Source organism: Leptodactylus fuscus, chromosome 5, assembly GCF_031893055.1.
Source record: "Leptodactylus fuscus isolate aLepFus1 chromosome 5, aLepFus1.hap2, whole genome shotgun sequence".
In the NCBI taxonomy this organism is placed as follows: Eukaryota; Metazoa; Chordata; class Amphibia; order Anura; family Leptodactylidae; genus Leptodactylus; species Leptodactylus fuscus.
This window is the reverse complement of record NC_134269.1, coordinates 167,012,364-167,035,262: the sequence shown is the minus strand read 5'-3', so window position 1 is coordinate 167,035,262 and position 22,899 is coordinate 167,012,364. Positions and strand designations below refer to the sequence as shown.

The 22,899-nt window shown below is 46.4% G+C and overlaps 1 protein-coding gene across 1 annotated transcript in view; it reads right to left on the bottom strand.

Annotated features, from left to right (window-relative positions):
* The window catches only part of UBTD2 (ubiquitin domain containing 2), a 63,684-nt gene that overhangs the window by 3,580 nt on the left and 37,205 nt on the right, over nucleotides 1–22,899 (bottom strand). The gene's annotated exons all lie outside the window — the stretch shown is intronic.

Sequence of the window (22,899 nt, the reverse complement as noted above, 5' to 3'; positions counted from 1 at the left end):
CCCCTCCCTCTGCTCACACAGCTCGTCCATAGACGAACATTATCAGGAGCGGGAGGGGGGAGTTCCTCCCTGCTCCACAGCACAGCGTGATTGGCGCCGCGAGGCAGAAGGACGTTCCTGGCTAACTGTCAGAAACGCCCTTCTGACCATAGAAGAGCTACGGTACCGGCACTGTAAGCTCTTTACACCAGGCACAGATCGGGAAAGTCGACAGTGCGCTGAATTCAGCGCACTGTCAGCTTTCCAGCAGTATATAACACTGCATGTGCCCAAAAGTGGTGAAAGGTCCTCTTTAAGTAAATTGTAATAAGGCTGAGCCTTTCTATTGCCTTTAGCAAGCTTGTGCTGTATGAATGCAGGCTGAACGCTGCAATCCTCCGCTGTGACAAGGCAGTACAGTGTGTCATTTCCAGGGACATGTGAGATGTGGGAGAGCTGAAATGTCCCAATTAACAACAGCTGGCTTTTGATGTAGACTTCTGACAAAATCAGGGATGGGATCTATTGGGAACGAAGAAAGTCCAGAGCAGCAGCGCTGTTGCGTTTCCAGAGATGTAACCACAGAAATAGCTACTAGCCTCAATCTGTTCTAAGAAGACCTTGGGTTAATGACTATTTAAAGTGTTCTGCACCCTTTATAGAAGGGCTACCAATGTTTCTAATAACAAGATAAAGCAGAACCCATCACCCCATGCAGTACTCAAAGGGCACCTGATGGAGACAAAGGGTTGTGTTTTCTTCTCCTCCTTGGTGCCTTCTTCCCACAGTGTCACCTGAAAGGGGCTCCTGACTCTGTGTGTTTTTACAATGCGTTTGTGTGTTTTGTCACTTTTTACCTACCACACAAGGGGACTTGAAGGCATGACTGTCGTGGCAACCCCCTCGGAACCCGCAATCATATCGCGGGGGTCCGAGGGGAGGACGAGGAGTTTGCAGGGACCCCCTGGATGCTGTGATTGCTATTGATCACAGTATCCAGGGGATAATCTGCTGAAGTCGAAGTATCTTCCAACTCCGGTGGCTGGTCCCGGCCTTCCTTTGTGTAATACAGCTGAGAGCAGGATGTAATGCTGTAGGTACAGCTTCTGTGCTCACAGCATTAGAGCGGTGTAATAGTACTGAGCGGAGCGTGAACTATATACATGTCGGGGCGTGCTATTACGGAGCAGAGTGGGAAGGGGCCACTCAGGAGCACTATTACACAGCACACATACCACAGATATTTAGATGGTAGGCATTTTCAATGAAAATCTTCATTTCAAGTGATGTATGTATCGCAAAATACATTCCAATCCAGGAAGTCCATTACCCAACATGCTAATGTTACAATATTGCTTGACGTGATTAACATGCTGGAGATTGGAACAAAAAAATACCTAAAATGGTAAACAATAGACAAACCAATAAATAGTGTCACACATTAACTGCTGTGCGTCCTGCAATGGGGGCTCCGAGCCCTCTTGACAAAGCGCATGTCAAACACAAGTTAGGGCTCTAATCCCTTTCCTAGTACCGTAAATCTGTATTCATTGGGGGTTATTTATCATCTGCTCCTTTCTGGCCCATATTTTTCACAGGTGCCCCTTTTTTTTTTTTTAAACTAGTTGTGGTGTTTATTTATGATGACGGCGCACTTCCATGTTAAATTATGTGCACATCTTAGTTTTTGGCAATGTGCACTTTGCCTCTATTTTGTCAATTTCCCCCTGTCAAACGCATTCAACCGACAGGCTCTTTTGCACTGTCCGTGGACTGGAGTGTATTTGTTCCTTTTTTGCACCTTGTAAAAAAGATAAAACTCATAAATACAGCGTGAAAAAGATCATTTAGACCACGCCCCTTTTTCACGCCAAAACCCAAAAGTGTCGAGAACAGCAGAGTGGGGAAAAAAAAAAAGTGCAAATGCTTCATACATGAAGTGTAACACCGAAAAAGACATCAAAAAGGTGCAAATTATGCCAAAGGAACAAGTAGCTTAAGAAATGTGCCCCATCGTGTATGGCACACAAGCAAGGGATTCCCAGGAATGTCACTGCTAGATTGCAACACTTCCTTGGTGCGGACAAGGGAAAACTGCTAATTTTCAGGGGTCTGGAAGTGAGACCCCTACCAATCTAAAACGGATGTCCTATCCTATAGATATCCCTTTTAACATACATGCTGGCAACTTTTTCCATCACTATTATTTAACCTAAGGGCACAGAGACACACTGAACAACTGAATATAATCCAGCACTCAGGATTCGAAGAAGATGTGGACTAAAACTTCACTTTTATTAACATACTTCCATAAAAAGTAATGTGCAGGGGTAGGATATTGCCTACGCGTTTCGAGGCTCAACTGGCCTCTTCAGACACAGACACACACTATCCATACTGTAACTGAACTGCATACAATATTGCATTGCTTTTCTAAAAAATAAAAATTAGAAACATGGCCTAAAGCAAACAGAAAAAACTTTTTTTTTTTTTTTTTTTTAAATGTAGTAGTGTATCTGGTTTTCATGAAGATTTCCTGAATAATTTATAAAAACAAAACAAAACATTATAGTCCAACACGTCTTGTCAATCAGTCCCATTGTTTAACAGGCGTTGAGCTGTTAAACTGAGATGCAATCACAGCAGAGTCTTCCTAGCTTCCCTGATAGTCGTAGTAATGCTTCTCCCACTCCACCAGCCAGCAGATACAAGGATACCTTTTACCTTGAAGGTGTTTTCACAGCTGAAAATATTGATTTTTTTTTTTTTTTTTTACACCAAAGACAGGTTATCAATACCACATGGTTGGGGGTTCGACTCCTGGCACCTTTACCAATCAGCTGATTATGTAAATGTAGCAGGAAGAAGACATCTCTGTTCTGTGTAGTGGCTAAACCAAGTCACGGCAGCTGAGATCCCATCCAAGTGAATGGAAGATGACCTGCAGTAACTAAGTCCATGTCCGTTTTCTGCTGTATTCTTTTTATCAACATGGGAAGAATATGCAAATCTGACTTCCATGATGTAATTAGGAAGTCAGTGCCTCTGTCATGTACACCAATAGAGGGCGCTCACTGAGGATGTGCAAGTCTGTCTATCTTCCATGATGTAATTAGGAAGACAGAGCCTCAGTCATGCAGCCCAATAGGTGGTGCTCCCTTTAACATCATGCCCGACCTTCTCAGAGGCCTTTGTTTGCAATGATGTTGGGATTTTACAGGCACTGACTTCCTAATTACATCATGGAAGTCAGATTTGCATATTCTTCCCATGTTCCTTTGCACAGTTAAGCGCTCATGGCTTAATAAGACCCCACACACCTAAATGGTGGTCTCTCCCTATGGAGTGACGATATACCCCCAACTCTTTATCAATTGATCAGTAGTGGTCCGATACCATCACCTGTGCCAATCTGATGACCTATATTTTTAGCTCAGATAACCCCCTTTAAGAACATATAGTACAAACTAGCTGATCTTACTTGACTACCAACACTGGACAACCAGACAGTAAGCTATTCATCATTATCATCTACATTATATGCAGTCCCCAGACAAAATACAATTATTTGTGTTTGATAACCCCTTTCATGCAACATTTAGATACAGGCTTTCATATGCATGAATAGTGGATAGTATAAAAACAATAACTCTTTTGTATCCAGATGCTCTCTTCATGGTAGCAATGAATATGACAGCGCCATATTTGCTCTATGACATCTGACAGGAACAGAATAGCGAATTAGATTTACTGCTGGGAGACTTTAGCATCTTTTAGATCTGGCACCAGCCCTTTATACAGAGATGGAGTGCCAATAATGACTGAATCAAGTCCTCGAGTGTTCTTCCTTTAAGCATCAAACTGTACTACAGCCAAGTGAATGAGAAAACAACTAGAGTGGGTGTCCCTAGACAGTAATACTTAGCATATTGACTTGCTCTATAAATGAGCCGATGGGCAGCTGTTTGCTTTTGACTGCTTATGTTATAGGGGGGCTGATTTTAAACCCTTCTTTAGGCGCCGCTGCTTCAGTCTCACAAATTTTGGAGGGGGGGGGGAATCTATTTTTAGAGCACCTTTGCATTACAGATCTCTACCTAAATTACTTTTTCACAACTATATACCCTAGCCTAAAGCCTTTTCCACAATTGTTAACCCACATACAGTTTGCATACTGTACGCAGCACATGGCCCTGTTTAATTTATTAAAAAGCCTGTGACTGAATTCCTATGAAAGCATATATGTGACAAGCTATACATCTCATTCTACAATATTAATAGATGGGAGACTCATGAATGTTTACATTAGTTAAGAGGTTACCTTGGGTTCCTTTGTGACTTGATGGACTACTATACTCATACCTCCCAACCGTCCCGATTTCCGCGGGACAGTCACGATTTGGATGACATGTCCCGCGGTCCCGGTTGGAGGGAGGTATGTCCCGATTTCAACTCAGATCTGCGTCTAGAGGACGCAGATCTGAGTTGAACACATATGCGGCTGAAGCAAGGAGCTGACACAGGTCAGCTCCTCGCTTCAGCCGCATGTATCAGCGAGAAAGAGACGCAGCGGCGAAGCGAGCACGCGAGCAGCTTCAGCCGCATGTGTCAGGGAGAGAGGCGGGCAGCGGCGAAGCGAGGAGCTGACCTGTGTCAGCTCCTTCCTTCAGCCGCATGTGTCAGCGAGAGAGGCGGGCAGAGAGCGGCGAGGGAGCGGAGGAGAAGGTAAGTTTAATGTGGAGGTGGAACGTGAATCTGGGGGCAGATGAAGGAGGGGACGGCATGACACTGGGGGCAGAGATGGAGAGGACATGAATCTGGGGGCAGAGATGGGGGACATGAATCTGGGGGCAGAGATGGAGGAACAGGAATCTGGGGGCAGAGATGGGAGGACATGAATCTGGGGGCAGAGATGGGAGGACATGAATCTGGGGGCAGAGATGTGGGGACATGAATCTGGGGGCGGAGATGTGGGGACATGAATCTGGGGGCGGAGATGTGGGGACATGAATCTGGGGGCGGAGATGGAGGGACATGAATCTGGGGGCAGAGATGGAGAGGACATGAATCTGGGAGCAGAGATGTGGGGACATGAATCTGGGGACAGAGATGGAGGGACATGAATCTGGGGGCAGAGATGTGGGGACATGAAACTGGGGGCAGATGAAGGGTGTATATGAAACTGGGGGAGAGATAGAGGGGGGGGGACATATAATGTACAGGTGACTGTAGGAGGATTATACAGTGCGCGGGCACATGAAAAATTAACGAGTGGGTGGAGTCAACACAAAAGTGGGCGGGGCTAAATTTGCCGCACATTTTGTCCCTCTTTTGGTTCTTCAAAAGTTGGGAGGTATGTATACTATATGTGCACCTTGCTCTTGACATGGTCTTTGTCTGTCAATAATAATAATGGTTTTGAATTTCCTCCATTTGCACATAATCTGTCTCCCTGTGGATGGGTGGAATCCAAACTCTTCACAGATGGGTAAACCATTTCAAACCTGATAAGTATCAGCAACTCTTCTTCTGAGGTTATCAGAAATCTCCTTTGTTCACGCCATGACACTTCCACCAATGTGTTGTTTAGATCAGAGTCTGATAATCTCTGCTCTTTAAATAAAACACCCACACCTAATTGACAGACAATTTGGGGATGGCAATCTTACGTCTGGGACCCCAAGTGGCAGAAATGCAGCATTTTACGTTCCCAGCAAAGTGGATGGGAATCTAGCGAATCCCGTCCCAACTCTGTGGTAAAAAGCGGACACACTACGATTAACAAATCCATCGCGATTTTGGAAATTGCAGCATGTCAATTATACCTATGGATATGATGGCAGTTCCTCCATAGGTATAATTGAAGCAGAAAGTCCACAGAGGAAATCTCTGCAAACTTTCTGTGAAAAGCACTACGGGAAAAAACCACGATGAATTGTCGCCATGGTTTTTCCGGCAGCGCTTTTTTTGCTGTGTCCTACTATGTGAGGCCTTAGCCTAAAAGTTCACATACTTTGCCACTCTCTACTTATGTGATATTGGATTATTTTATAAATATATTATCAAATCTAATGTTTTAGTTTTGTTTGTTTGATTTGAGCTCTTTATCTACTTTTAGGACTGGAGTGAAAATCTTTGTAGTTTTTAGGCTAAATGTAAGCAAATTCTGATGGGCTCACATATGTTCAAGTACCACTGTAAATGTAGCTTGTACCATTCTATGGAAAGGATCGATTTTTCTAATAATGCTGCGGATCACAAATTACGTTGCAAAAAAACCTGAAAATGTCAGTGTATACAAAGAGCTCTTCTCAAACTCTCTGAAAGTTAGCTTAATCCACATGTGAACCTCCTCCCAGCTCCCTGGCATGTTCCCCTACTATTTCTATCCCACAACTGTGAAGCGGATTCTTAAAAATAAACTTGACCTATTCTGTCAGTCTGATAATCGCCCAGCTTTCCTTTAGCCTGTAAACCTCCAAAATGTGCGCTCTTGAGACACAGAGATCCGCTGCACAAAACATTAAATTCATTTTTACATTGTTGATAAAGGCTTCATGCTGTCAAAGTCATTCTGGAGCGCAGCCCTGATTTATCATGACACTGGCAAAGAACAAAATGAATATATGTTTTTGTTCTCTTATCAAACATTCTCGGAGATGCTGTCCAAGCTGTCCTTCACTAAGGTAGCAGATAGTGAATGAAAATGGAATCTCACATCCACAGCAGAAAGGATTGTAACCATATTGTAAATGGTAGATTTTCCACAAATTAACAGACATTTACTTATAGTGGCAAAGCTGGACATACCCTGAAAGGGTGGATTCACACCTGCGCCCGGTGTCCGCTTTACTCAATCCGGTGGGTTTCTGTTTTCTGCCCTGAAAAACTGGACAGGGGACAGAAACCCAGCAGTCAGTTTTCAAACCCATTCACTTGAATGGGTTTGCAAAGTGATCCCCCTCCGTGTGTGTCTTCTGTTTGTCCGCAGTGAAACGGTTTTCTTTTTTAGCCAGACTCAAAGTCGGATATGCAGGACTTTGTGTCCAGTTAAAAAAACAAAACAAAACAAAACAAAAAGGGTTTAGCCATATATAACACCATTTCTACTCACTATATAGCTCTTTCCCCCTATTTTATGTATCTGAAAATTGCAGTGCTCTCTGAACTGGTGGGTGGAGACTAGCTGTAATACAGTAAGTACAGGAGAACCTGCTATATAAATGTCAGAGACTGAGATTACTGAGATAGGAGAGAGAAAGCTGTAGGTCACTCTTTCTTGTCTCATCTTCCTCTCTTACTGTTCACTCCTTCCCTTATGTAAAGAGAAGTCATAGTCATGTGACCTGCAATCCGTTTTAGGACAGACAGAAGAGATTTTTCACAGTGAACATCAATTTAGCAGAAAGAGGAGGAGTACGGACACAGGCAGAAAAGAGCAGAAAGAATTATATGAAGTTTTTTATCTTATTACTTTATACTACATGTCAATGACCACAACTTATATCAGTCTCTCTCAAGTTAATGAGACTGAGCTACAATACTAGGAACAGCTGCTACCACATGTATGGTACAGTGCTCGATAAACCATGACAGGGACCCAATTCTTGCTGGAGAACCACAATCCCTTCCATTAGTTGAACAGTATGGAGGACGAGAGTGGGACCACCAAGTAGAATATTGATGACCCATCATAAGGGTAGGTCCTCAATATCAGTGTCCTGAACAAGCCCTGCAAGTATGGAGGTTACCAGCGGGCATTTTTTTTTTTTTTTTTTTTTTTTTTTTTTTTTAAATCAATATATCCCATGCACAAAAAGAAAATGAAATAATCTAGGGCAACCCCCCTTCTTGCAAAATTCTCCACCTTTGCCCAGATACTGACTTTAGACAAACTGCCAACACCAAAGGACCTCCCTGTATTCTTGGAAAGGTTACCTGAAAGTTTGCTAAATATTCTCTGCAATGAATATACAACCATAAGCCTGGAGCAGCGTCATTTTCCAATATGCGTCTCCCTCATTAGCTTGTTATTACTGAAAAAACATTAATATCAATATCAGACAGTCTATTGGAAATTTCCATCTTCACTAAACTTCTATTGACTTCTTGGCCTTATGTAGACAACTGTACAACATTATTCATGTGCTCAAGAACTAATACTCTACAGGCTTTTCACAGTATCTCTGCCTGGCATACTGTGAACAACCAAATAAATCAAAATAATGACCTTCTAGGAGTACACTGGCTATATTCAGGGTAATCTAGGTATGTGGTAGGTGTCTGGCTGGGTTGGCGATTGCTAAAAAGACATGTACTGTGTTCCACTTCAGGATGGAGACATGAGCGTGTTTGACATATGAAGTACCACTCTTGCTTAAATATATTAAATAGTTATTCAATATTGGTGGGAAAATACATATTTAAATAAAGTTTTCAATAAACAATTCTTATATTGGAGTTTACAGAATGAATGTTAACAAGTTGACCCTATCTGACTCTTAAAAACCTCAAAAAAGCCATCCCAGGGTGACAACAAGATGATAAATTCTTCTTGACACAATACTGATGTAATAATGTTAGAAGGTATGCAGCTGTCCTGTACGCTATGGGGCAGATTTATTATACCTTGTATTTTCTTGCGTACCAGGTATAAACATTTTTTAGACATTTTTTTTACTCAATAAAACCCTGCCCTGCCTCTAATACAGCGGTTCTCAACCTGTGGGTCGCGACCCCCGGCAGGGGTCGAACGACCAAAACACTGGGGTCGCCACATACCTCCCAACCGTCCCGGTCGGTGGGAGGTATGTCCCGGTTTCATCTGATTGGCGCCCAGAGGACGCTGATGAGTTGAAAACATAGACGATTAAAGCAGGAGCTGACACAGCCAGCTCCTGCTTTAACACTGTGCTGCAACTTCTGTATGTGTAGCCGCGATGTGATGACGTCAGATCGCGGCTACAACTATATGAGTGAGCGAGACTGAGTGGGCAGCGAGGGAGCGTTGGAAGGTGAGTGTGTATTTTTTTTTTTGTTTTAAACATTAAGGTGGAATATGATGAAGGGGGGACGGCATGACACTGGGGGCAGAGATGGAGGGGCATGAAACTCTGGGCAGATGAAGGGGGGGGACGGCATGACACTGGGGGCAGAGATGGAGGGACATGAAGCTCTGGGTGCGCCGCATATTTTCTCCCTCTTTCTAATCTTCAAAAGTTGCGAGGTATGTCTAAATCCATCAGAAAATACATATTTCTGATGGCTTTAGCCACTGAGAAGCCGCGCTATTGCTTGCAGCAGCGCTATTCAGCTGGAACGCACGCCATTATGGACGCGTGTTCCAAACTGAATGGGGTCACCGCAACATGAGGAACTGTATTGCGGGGTCACGGCATTAGAAAGGTTGAGAACCACTGCTCTAATATAAACCAGTCTAAACTGAAATTATCTCTGTATTACAGACAGGAAAAAACGAAACACATGAATCTATGATTCTATATACATGGATTTATAAAATACATATATATTTGAATAACACAGCACACACTAGTTTCACCTGTTCTGCCAATGGTAATGCCCTGAAATCTATGATGCAAGATATGTATTGTATCAGTATTCCAGATTCTGTATTGCATGAATTTTTCAAAGTACCCGTTTCATTATGTAGCTTATAGGGGTGTTCCAATTCCTTTATAAAGCATTCCTCCAGTTATAAATAACTTTTCATACATGAATAGTACAGGTGGATAGAAGAAACTTTGTAATATATCTTATTTAAAGAAATGTTGTATCCTCCACTTTTCAAGACACTCAAATAATTGCTGTTGCTAAACTCTGTGATTCCAGTTATCTATCTATTATTTCCTTAGCCTGTTATCTACAACTTAGCAGTGTTAAAAAAAAAAAAAAAAAATTATATATTATATATTATATATTATATATATATATATATATATATATATATATATATATATATATATATATACACACACACACACATATATATATATATATACACATATACATACATATACCTCCCAACCGTCCCGATTTCCGCGGGACAGTCACGATTTGGGTGACATGTCCCGCGGTCCCGGTTGGAGGGAGGTATGTCCCGATTTCAACTCAGATCTGCGTCGAACACATATGCGGTTGAAGCAAGGAGCTGACACAGTTCAGCTCCTCGCTTCGCCGCTGCGTGTCTCTCTCGCTGACACATATGCGGCTGAAGCGAGGAGCTGACCTGTGTCATCTCCTCGCTTCGCCGCTGCCGCCGGCTCCTGGTTTGCAGACGCGATGTGACATGTGACATCGCGTCTGCAAACCAGAAGCCGGCGGCAGCGGCGAAGCGAAGAGCTGACACAGCTCAGCTCCTCGCTTCAGCCGCATATGTGTCAGCGAGAGAGACACGCAGCGGCGAAGCGAGGAGCTGACCTGTGTCAGCTCCTTCCTTCAGCCGCATGTGTCAGGGAGAGAGGCGCGCAGAGAGCGGCGAGGGTAGTTTAAGAAGGTAAGTTTAATGTGGAGGTGGAACGTGAATCTGGGGGCAGATGAAGGAGGGGACGGCATGACACTGTGGGCAGAGATGGAGGGGACGGCATGACACTGGGGGCAGAGATGGGGGGACATGACACTGGGGGCAGAGATGGAGAGGACATGAATCTGAGGGCAGAGATGGGGGGACATGAATCTGAGGGCAGAGATGGAGAGGACATGAATCTGGGGGCAGAGATGTGGAGACATGAATCTGGGGGCAGAGATGGAGAGGACATGAATCTGGGGGCAGAGATGTGGAGACATGAATCTGGGGGAAGAGATGGGGGACATGAATCTGGGGGCAGAGATGGGGGGACATGAATCTGAGGGCAGAGATGGGGGAACATGAATCTGGGGGCAGAGATGGGGGGACATGAATCTGGGGGCAGAGATGGAGAGGACATGAAACTGGGGGCAGAGATGGGGGGACATGAAACTGGGGGCAGAGATGGGGGGACATGAATCTGAGGGCAGAGATGGGGGGACATGAATCTGAGGGCAGAGATGGAGGGGGGACATAAATATGGGGGCAGAGATGGAGGGGGGACATGAATCTGGGGGCAGAGATGGAGGGGGGACATGAATCTGGGGGCAGAGATGGAGGGGGGACATGAATCTGGGGGCAGAGACGGAGGGGGGACATGAATCTGGGGGCAGAGATGGAGGGACATGAATCTGGGGGCAGAGATGGAGGGGGGACATGAATCTGGGGGCAGAGACGGAGGGACATGAATCTGGGGGCAGAGATGGAGGGGGGACATGAATCTGGGGGCAGAGATGGAGGGACATGAATCTGGGGGCAGAGATGGAAGGGGGACATGAATCTGGGGGCAGAGATGGAAGGGGGACATGAAACTGGGGGCAGATGAAGGGTGTATATGAAACTGGGGGAGAGATAGAGGGGGGACATATAATTTACGGGTGACTGTCGGAGGATTATACTGTGTGCGGGCACATGAAAAATTAACGAGTGAGCGGAGTCAACACAAAAGTGGGCGGGGCTAAATTTGCTGCGGCGCTCGTAGCGCACCGCACATTTTGTCCCTCTTTCGGTTCTTCAAAAGTTGGGAGATATAATATATATATATATATATATATATATATATATATATATATATATATATATATATATCACTGCTAAATTATAGATAACAGGCTCTGGGAACACAAAATGAGGAAATAAATCAATTCATCTCCCTTCCTCCCTCCAGAGGTCTATTAGTGAGGCTGAGATTGATATAATGTAAAGAAAGCAGTCCGATTGAAGATATGGGGAAGGAGAACAGCTTAAGAAGTGGAGAAGAAACAGATTTCCTTCACATATATTACAGTTGTTTTATATTCAGTCTCTGAATAGACCATAAGTAGAGATGAGCGAACAGTGTTCTATCGAACTCATGTTCGATCGGATATTAGGCTGTTCGGCATGTTCGAATCGAATCGAACACCGCGTGGTAAAGTGCGCCATTACTCGATTCCCCTCCCACCTTCCCTGGCGCCTTTTTTGCTCCAATAACAGCGCAGGGTAGGTGGGACAGGAACTACGACACCGGTGACGTTGAAAAAAGTAGGCAAAACCCATTGGCTGCCGAAAACATGTGACCTCTAATTTAAAAGAACAGCGCCGCCCAGCTTCGCGTCATTCTGAGCTTGCAATTCACCGAGGACGGAGGTTTCCGTCCAGTTAGCTAGGGGTTAGATTCTGGGTAGGCAGGGACAGGCTAGGATAGGAAGGAGAAGACAACCAACAGCTCTTATAAGAGCTAAATTCCAGGGAGAAGCTTGTCAGTGTAACGTGGCACTGACGGGCTCAATCGCCGCAACCCAGCTTTCCCAGGATCCTGAATGGAATACACTGTCAGTGTATTCCCGTATACCCGATATATACCCCCGATACCCGTTCCAACGGTGTGCCCCCCCACCTTCACCCCAGAAATACCCTGCAAGTCCCCTAGCAATAGAATTGGGGCTATATACACCCACTATTTTTGCTACTGCCATATAGTGCCATTGTCTCACTGGGAATTCAAAGAATATATTGGGCTTACATATAACTTCAATTCCAGGGAGAAGCTTGTCAGTGTAACGTGGCACTGACGGGCTCAATCGCCGCAACCCAGCTTTCCCAGGATCCTGAATGGAACACACTGACAGTGTATTCCCGTATACCCCATATATACACCCCAAATCCCCGTTCCAACGGTGTGCCCCCCCACCTTCACCTCAGAAATACCCTGCAAGTCCCCTAGCAATAGAATTGGGGCTATATACACCCACAATTTTTGCTACTGGTATACAGTGCCATTGTCTCACTGGGAATTCAAAGAATATATGGGGGTTATGTGCACCCACAATTTTTAATACTGCTATACAGTGCCATTGTCTGACTGGGAATTCAAAGAATATATGGGGGTTATGTGCACCCACAATTTTTAATACTGGTATATAGTGCCATTGTCTGACTGGGAATTCAAAGAATATATGGGGGTTACGTGCACCCACAATTTTTAATACTGGTATACAGTGCCATTGTCTGACTGGGAATTCAAAGAATATATGGGGGTTACGTGCACCCACAATTTTTAATACTGCTATACAGTGCCATTGTCTGACTGGGAATTCAAAGAATATATGGGGGTTATGTGCACCCACAATTTTTACTACTGGTATACAGTGCCATTGTCTGACTGGGAATTCAAAGAATATATTGGGGTGACGTGCACCCACAATTTTTGCTACTGCTATACAGTTCCATTGTCTGACTGGGAATTCAAAGAATATATGGGGGTTATGTGCACCCACAATTTTTAATACTGGTATACAGTGCCATTGTCTGACTGGGAATTCAAAGAATATATGGGGGTTATGTGCACCCACAATTTTTAATACTGGTATACAGTGCCATTGTCTGACTGGGAATTCAAAGAATATATGGGGGTTATGTGCACCCACAATTTTTAATACTGGTATACAGTGCCATTGTCTGACTGGGAATTCAAAGAATATATGGGGGTTATGTGCACCCACAATTTTTAATACTGGTATACAGTGCCATTGTCTGACTGGGAATTCAAAGAATATATGGGGGTTATGTGCACCCACAATTTTTACTACTGGTATACAGTGCCATTGTCTAACTGGGAATTCAAAGAATATATTGGGGTGACGTGCACCCACAATTTTTGCTACTGCTATACAGTTCCATTGTCTGACTGGGAATTCAAAGAATATATGGGGGTTATGTGCACCCACAATTTTTACTACTGGTATACAGTGCCATTGTCTGACTGGGAATTCAAAGAATATATGGGGGTTATGTGCACCCACAATTTTTAATACTGGTATACAGTGCCATTGTCTGACTGGGAATTCAAAGAATATATGGGGGTTACGTGCACCCACAATTTTTAATACTGCTATACAGTGCCATTGTCTGACTGGGAATTCAAAGAATATATGGGGGTTACGTGCACCCACAATTTTTAATACTGCTATACAGTGCCATTGTCTGACTGGGAATTCAAAGAATATATGGGGGTTATGTGCACCCACAATTTTTAATACTGGTATACAGTGCCATTGTCTGACTGGGAATTCAAAGAATATATGGGGGTTATGTGCACCCACAATTTTTAATACTGGTATACAGTGCCATTGTCTGACTGGGAATTCAAAGAATATATGGGGGTTATGTGCACCCACAATTTTTAATACTGGTATACAGTGCCATTGTCTGACTGGGAATTCAAAGAATATATGGGGGTTATGTGCACCCACAATTTTTACTACTGGTATACAGTGCCATTGTCTAACTGGGAATTCAAAGAATATATTGGGGTGACGTGCACCCACAATTTTTGCTACTGCTATACAGTTCCATTGTCTCACTGGGAATTCAAAGAATATATGGGGGTTATGTGCACCCACAATTTTTACTACTGGTATACAGTGCCATTGTCTAACTGGGAATTCAAAGAATATATTGGGGTGACGTGCACCCACAATTTTTGCTACTGCTATACAGTTCCATTGTCTCACTGGGAATTCAAAGAATATATGGGGGTTATGTGCACCCACAATTTTTAATACTGGTATACAGTGCCATTGTCTGACTGGGAATTCAAAGAATATATGGGGGTTATGTGCACCCACAATTTTTAATACTGGTATACAGTGCCATTGTCTGACTGGGAATTCAAAGAATATATGGGGGTTATGTGCACCCACAATTTTTACTACTGGTATACAGTGCCATTGTCTAACTGGGAATTCAAAGAATATATTGGGGTGACGTGCACCCACAATTTTTGCTACTGCTATACAGTTCCATTGTCTCACTGGGAATTCAAAGAATATATGGGGGTTATGTGCACCCACAATTTTTAATACTGGTATACAGTGCCATTGTCTGACTGGGAATTCAAAGAATATATGGGGGTTATGTGCACCCACAATTTTTAATACTGCTATACAGTGCCATTGTCTGACTGGGAATTCAAGGAATATATGGGGGTTATGTGCACCCACAATTTTTAATACTGGTATATAGTGCCATTGTCTGACTGGGAATTCAAAGAATATATGGGGGTTACGTGCACCCACAATTTTTAATACTGGTATACAGTGCCATTGTCTGACTGGGAATTCAAAGAATATATGGGGGTTATGTGCACCCACAATTTTTAATACTGGTATACAGTGCCATTGTCTCACTGGGAATTCCACAAATAATTTGGGGATTCATTCACCCTACATCTCAGGCTCTTGCCATATTCACCCAGGTTGTCAGTGCTGCACCAGCTCGTTCCCAGACAGCTCGGCCCGAAAAACGCGTTACCTATATAGAGGATTTGGACAATGAAGACAACATGTTCTAAATCTAATGTCTGCACCTTCTCCAGAATTAAAATAAAGGCAGCGTTTAACTTTCAAATAGCACTGCACAAAGGAAGAGCTTATCAGCTTGTCTCATGACATGCTACTGAAAAGTTTCATTTGTGTATCTTAATGTAAATATAGTTGTATAAGCTTTTTGGGTTTTAGGCACTGCCAAGTTATTTATTACCACCCACTCCCTTATAATGATGATGACGCCAAAGTCACTGTGGGTGTTCAGAGCTCACAGCTTTGGGTGACATTTGTCTTGCTCTCTGTCGGTACCAGCTGTCTTTTTGGATACCGTAAAGTTATGTTGACTTTATTAACAGCTATAGAAGCTTTAGCCAGGTTGTGACGGTGTGTAACCCTAACAACACTAAGTGGGATACACATTAATAGTCAGTCTATGTACGCTAAACGTATCACTGAAGTAATTTTTTTTCCCTCTCCCCTAATATAAGAAAGGAACAGACATTAGACCTAGACCGGGGTTCGAGGCTTGAAAAAATCCAGTATTATTTGTTCTTCATGATGTGAAATATGTGTTGAAAAGCAACCCAAGATGAAGTCAGCCATGTGTGCCAGTGTGTTACTTGGCATGCCTTTGCTGGCCCCAACTGTAAGGGTCACTCTCCATTTCCTCCATTTTCCACTCCCCTTCACACCATTTGTGGTGAAGCAATGGGATGCACTGAAGTGCACCCTCTAGCCTCGTGTGGGATAGGGACATCAGATGCCACTCCAACCCCCTCGTCTTCCTCCGCCAGCCAACGGTGCGAAGATGAGAGGAGTGTGCTCTGAATGTTTTCTGCCTAGCAGAGGCTAGTTCTCACTTACGAAAATGGCCCCACTTTGACCTGTATATCAGGCACAATGGTGTAGGTTTCAAAGAAACATGGCACCAACAAGTTGGAAAACGTGGGCCATGCGTGGACCGTGTTTGAGTCTGGCAAGCTCCAGATCTGCTACCAGGTTCCAGCCATTATCACAGGCGCAAAAATGCCAGGCCCCAGGTGTAGCAGGGAAAAAAAAATGCCATCTCAGCCAGGATGGCATCCCTGACCTCGGAGGCACTGTGCTGTCTGTCCCCCAAGCTGATCAGTTTCAGCACGGCCTACTGACATCTCCCCATGCCAGTGTTACAGTGTTTTCCGCTAGTAGCTGGGGTGGAGGTTGCAGCTTCGTAGGGTTTCAGTCTACTCCTGCCATGAATTTTGGCCTGGGAGAGGAGATAGGCCACCCCAGTTTGCACCCGGGGAACAGACTCCACCACATTCACCCTGCCTGTCATTAAAGATAAGCACTGCAGCATCCCTGACCACAGGCGCTTGTCCATGTGTCGGTGGTCAAGTGGACCTTGCAGCAAAGCGCAGAGCTCTGGGCCCGACTGATGTTATGGGACACATGCAGGCGCAAGGCAGAGACAGCACACCAAGAGAAGTAGTAACGGCTAGGCCCAGCATAGGGAGGTGCCCCAGCTGCCATCTGCTGACGGAAGGCCTGGGTCTCCAGAAGCATAAACAAACACCAACATCTCCAGGGCCAGCAGTTTATCGATGAGGCTGTTACAGGCTTGGGCATGGGGGTGGGTTGTATTGTACTTCTGCCTGCAATGAAAAGCTTGGGAAATGTGGAGTGGCTGGGAAGAGGCGCATGATGGTGCAGGCCAAAAGGGCGCATGAGGGTGAACTCCCCAATGTGTCAGAGATAGGTGTGTAGGTGTCCTTGCATCATATACTTGCACCATATTTGGCTTTGGAAGTTAATTTTGTGCCAAAAAGTGGTTAAGACAGCGATCCCTCAGCTACTCCCGTTACACTGTCTATTGAAGTTACCATCTGTGGAAGTGGACCACCATTTCTAAGATCCCAAAGGAAGCAGGCAAGAGATGTGCAGTTCAGAAAAAAAGATGAGAAAATAAGTTTAGGCTGTAGAGCACAGAGGGATCGGAGAGGACAGAGCTGGTGTCGGCCAGGTATTCCCACAACATGCGCCTATACTTGTCCCTCCTGGTGACACTAGGCCCCTGAGTGGCAGTAATTTGTCCAGGGGGGCCATTAACGTGTTCCAGACCTAGGAATAAGTCTTCCAACAGGGTAGAGTTTTGCATGCCTTTGCTTCTACCCACTGTTTTTGCTGCTTAGCTTCCCTCCACATCTACTCTGCTTTCACCCCTAAACATCACCCCAGTTTATGCCTTTGCTTCTACCCAGGTTTTTTGTTGATTTAGCTTCCCTCTACATCTACACTGCTTTAGCCCCTAGACATCACCCCTGTCCATGTGGGGTCGGTGGCCTCGTCATCCACCAACTCCTCTTCCAATTGCGCACTGCCCCCTTACTGCAAACCGCACATGACCACAGCTTGCCTTGATGGCAACTGTGTCTCATGATCCCCACTTAGGTCCAGACAAGTCGGTGGCGGGTCCAAAACCCCAAAATTGGAAGGAAATGGCAGATGCTGCAGTATTTCTAACACCTGTTCCTGGTGCTCGGGCCTGGTCTGTGTTGTACCCTGCACCCTGCTTAACGCATCTGCCATATCCGAAGTTGTGCTGAGCGCATGCTAATGTTTCGTGTCCAGTGCAATGGATGGGATGGGATTTCACATAAGTCTGCCACCCATGGCCACTCATGGTTGAGCAACTGAGGGAGTTGACTTTGACGAACCCGAGGGTTTTGGAGTTGGAACTACATCAAAGGTCTGTGCTGCTCACACACTCTGCTCAACACATGATATGTTTAGTGCCAGCAGTGTGGAGACGTCGCACAACAGCCGTTGTTCCAGCAGGTACAGGCGTTGTAGGAGTGCATAGAGGCTAGCAGCGGCAACTATACACTTTAAAAACTATCCGCACAAGCGCCACACTTTCACCAGTAGCTCAGGAACATTGGGGTACCTTTTTCAAAAGATTAGCAGCAATGAGTTAAAAACGTGGCCCAGGCATGGAATATGTTGCAGGCTGCCAAGCTACAGAGCCAATCCCAGGTTACGGCCATTATCACACATGACAACATGCCTGGGCCCAGGTGCAGTGGCAAAAACCACATTGCCGTCTCATCGAGGATGGCATGACTCACTTTGTAGGCAGTGTGCTGTCTGGCCCCCAAGCTGATGAGCTTCAGCACGGCCCGCTGACGTCTCCCCACACCAGTGTTGCAGCGTTTCCAGCTCGTAGCTGGGGTCAATTTAACAGCGGAGGAGGGTGGTGTTTCAGCCCTCCTCCCAGGAATGTTGTGTGGGGAGACAAGTCAGGCCACCACATTTTGCGACCCGGTCCACGCCTCAACTACATTCAACCACTGTGCCCAAATTGAAAGGTAGCGTCCCTGTCCGCATGCACTTGTCCATTCGTAACTGGTCACATGGAACTTTAGGGCTAAGCGCTGAATTTAGGGACCGCCTCATGTTTGGGGGAAAGTGCTGGTGTGGACGGCACAGTGCGGTGGCGCAGTAGACACTCTGCCCAAAAAGGGCAGAGTGTCCCCCAGCCGGGATTCCAACATCTCCTGGGCCAGATTTCTTGAGATGAGGCCGTTGAAGCCTTGGGCATGTGGGTGGGTTGCGCTGTACTTTAGCATGAAATGAAAGGCTTGGGAGATGGGGAGTTGCTGGGAAGAGGCGCATGATGGCGCGGGCAAAAGGAGAAATGGCAGGAAAAGGTGAGGATAAGGGTGAACTCCCCAAAGTGTCAGAGGCAGATGTGGAGGTGTCCTGGCTCCTGGTCTGGACTGCAGCGCCAGCCCTGTCAACAGTGGAAGAGGCAGTGGCCGCCAGGCCAAACGACGATTATCCTGCGCTTGCTCTCACCCACTGAGCCCAGGGCTTGCCTTCCAAATGATGGCACCCGCAAGAGGTGGTGAGATTCCTCTCCGCAGATCTCCAAACCATCTTGGACTTGCAAATTGCACTAAATTTGTCATGTAACTGACATGTATATGATGAGTCTATCCATTGTCTGTTCATTTTGGTGAAAGTCAGCCTGTCAGCTGACAGACAGCTGTGCTTGTCAGTGATGATGTCACCGGCTGCTTGTACCCCCAGTTTTTGCTGCTTAGCTTGCCTCCACATCCACACTGCTTTTGCCCCTACACATCACCCCTATCCATGCCTGTGCCTCTAGCCATAAGTCTGCCACCCATGGAAACTCATGGTGCAGAAAGTGAGGGAGCTGACTCTGAGGAACCCTTGGGTTTTGTAGCTGGTACTCCATCAAAGGTCTCTGCTGCTCACACACCCTGCTGAACATACGGTATCTAGGGTTAGAGCGTGTGGTGACCTCGCACAACAGTAGGTGCTTCAGGCAGATGTAGGCCTTGCTGGAGTGTATTGCGGCTAGCTCCAGGTACTGTAGACTTGGGAAAGTGGGTGTCCAAGTGCCGCACTTTCACCCTTAGCTCAGCTAATTTGGGGTATGTTTTTAAAGATCATTGCACCACTACATTGAACATGTGGGCCAGGCATGGAACGTGTTGGAGGCTGGCAAGCTCCAGAGCCCTCCAACAAGCTAAAAAACCTGGCCCCAGGGGCAGCGGGGATAAACAAATTGCCATCTCATCCAGGATGGCATCCCTGACCTCAGAGGCAGTGTGCTGTCCGTCTCCCAAGCTGATGAGCTTCAGCCCAGCCTGCTGACGTCTCCCCACACCAGTGTTGCAGCGTTTTCAGCTCGTAGCTGGGGTAAATCTAACAGCGGAGGAGGAGGAGGGTGGTGTTTCAGCCCTCCTCCCAGGAATGTTTTGTGGGGAAACAAGTCAGGAAAATTCTTGAAACGGGAGAGTTTTGCATCTTTGCCCTTGCTGCCTATGGACATCCCTTTGCCTCTAGCCACCATTTTCCCTGCTTTGCTTGCCTCCAAATCCACACTGCTTTTGCCCCTAGACATCACCCCAGTCCATGCCTTAGCTTGTACCCCCAGTTTTTCCTGCTTAGCTTGCCTCCACATCCACACTGCTTTTGCCCCTAGACATCACCCCAGTCCATGCCTTAGCTTGTATCCCCAGTTTTTCCTGCTTAGCTTGCCTCCACATCCACACTGCTTTTGCCCCTAGACATCACCCCAGTCCATGCCTTAGCTTGTACCCCCAGTTTTTCCTGCTTAGCTTGCCTCCACATCCACACTGCTTTTGCCCCTAGACATCATCCCTATCCATGCCTCTTCCCCTAGCCATAACTCTGCCACCCCTGGAAACTCATGGTGCAGAAACTTTGGTTGCTGACTTTGAGGAACCCTTGGGTTTTGTAGATGGAACTCCATCAAAGGTCTGTGCAGCTCACACACCCTGCTCAAGATATGGTATTGTAGGGTTTCAGCGTGTGTGAATGACGGACAACAGCCTGTGTTTGGACAGATGTAGGCCTTGCTAGAGTGTTTTTAGGCTAGCAGCGACTCCTGTGCACTTGCAAAAGTGGGCGCACAAGCGCCGCATTTTCAACAGTAGCTTCGGTACATTTGGGTATGTTTTTAAAAAACTTTGCACCACTAGGTTAGACGTGGGCCAAACATGGAACGTGTTGGAGGCTGGCAAGCTCCAGAGCCGCTACCAGGTTCCAGCCATTATCACAGGCGTAAAAATGCCAGGCCCCAGGTGTAGCAGGGGAAAAAAAAATGCCATCTCAGCCAGGATGGCATCCCTGACCTCGGAGGCACTGTGCTGTCTGTCCCCCAAGCTGATGAGCTTCAGCACCGCCTGCTGACGTCTCCCCACACCAGTGTTTTAGCGTTTGCCGCTAGTAGCTGTGGTGGAGGTTGCAGCGTCGTAGGGTTTCAGTCTACTCCTGCCATGAATTTTGGCCTGGGAGAGGAGATAGGCCACCCCAGTTTGCACCCGGGGAACAGACTCCACCACATTCACCCTGCCTGTCATTAAAGATAAGCACTGCAGCATCCCTGACCACAGGCGCTTGTCCAAGTGTCGGTGGTCAAGTGGACCTTGCAGCAAAGCGCGGAACTAAGGGCCCACCTGATGTTGAGTGACACGTGCTGGTGCAAGGCGGGGACGCCACACCGGGAGAAGTTGAGACGGCTAGGGACGGCATAGTGAGGTGCCACAGTTGCCATCAGGTCCGGGAAGGCGGGAGTTTCAACAAGCCGGAACGCCAACCTCTCCTGGGCCAGCAGTTTAGCGATGTTGGCGTTCTAGGCTTGCGTGGGTGGGTGGTTAGCGGTGTATTTCTGCCGGCGCTCCAATGTATGAGAGATGGTGGGTTGTTGTAAAGAAGCGCCTGATGGTGCCTTTGATGGTGCAGGAGAAGGAGATAAGACAGAAACAGGGGAGGATGAGGGAGAAGTCAACAAAGTGGCGGAGGCAGATGAAGTGATGTCCTGGCTCGTCCTCTGGAGTGCATCGCCAGCACTGTGAGCAGAGGCAGTGGCATGAACGGCGGGCGACGTTTGTCCTGCCGTTGCTGCCTGCCACTGATTCCATTGCTTGGATTCCAAATGACGGTGCATTGAAGTGGTGGACAGGTTGCTCTTCTCAGGGCCCCTACTCGATTTCGAGAGGCAAATTGTGTAGACGACACTATATCTGTCCTCGGCGCATTCCTTGAAAAAACTCTACACCTTCAAGAAACGTGCCCTCGATGGGGGAGTTTTTCTGGGCTGGGTACAAAAGGGAACATCTTCGGACATTCCGGGTCTGGCCTGGCTTCGGCAAAGCAGCTGACCTCTGCCTCTGGACATGTCTCTGCCTCTAGCTACCCTTTTTGGTGCTGCACCTGCCTCAACATCCACACTACTTTCCCAGCTTGACATCTGCCTTGTCCAGGTGGGGTCGGTGTCCTCGTCGTCCACCACCTCCTCTTCCAACTCCTGTCTCGCCTCCTCCTCCTGCACAATGCGCATGTCAACTGGCTGCCCTGACAGCAACTGCGTCTCATCGTCGTCGATGAGGGTGGGTTGCTGGTCATCCGCCACCAAATCGACCGGAGATGGAATGGAGGAGACTCTAGTGTTTGAGCATCTGGACACAGATACTCGTCTGTTAGGTCCGTGGAATCGCGAAATGGAGGGGCAGGTTGCGGTACAGTCAAAGGAAGGGAGAACAGCTCTGGGGAGCAGGGACAGTTGGGGTTATTGTTCTGAGAAGATTGGGAATTTTGGGTGGAAGGAGGACAAGACTGTTGGGTAAGAGGAGGTAGAGGCTGACTGGCTGGTGGACAATGTGCTTTAAGCGTTATCCGACAGCCATTGCAAGACCTGTTCCTGGTTCTCGGGCCTACTAATCTTTGTACCATTCAGCCTAGTTAATGTGGAACTTTTGTGCAAAGCGCAGAACTTAGGGCCCGCCTGATGTTAAGGGACACACGCTGGTACAAGGCTCAACTCACCCTAAGTGCCAAAAACACTGCTGGTGCAAGGCTCTACTCATGCCAAGGGCCTCAATCTCTGCTGGTAGCTCAGCTTAAGGTCATGTAACTTTGTTTGGAAGGGCTCATGTTAAGGGCTAGAAAAGTGAATTTTGGAAGGTCTTACCACATCACACACACACACACACACAC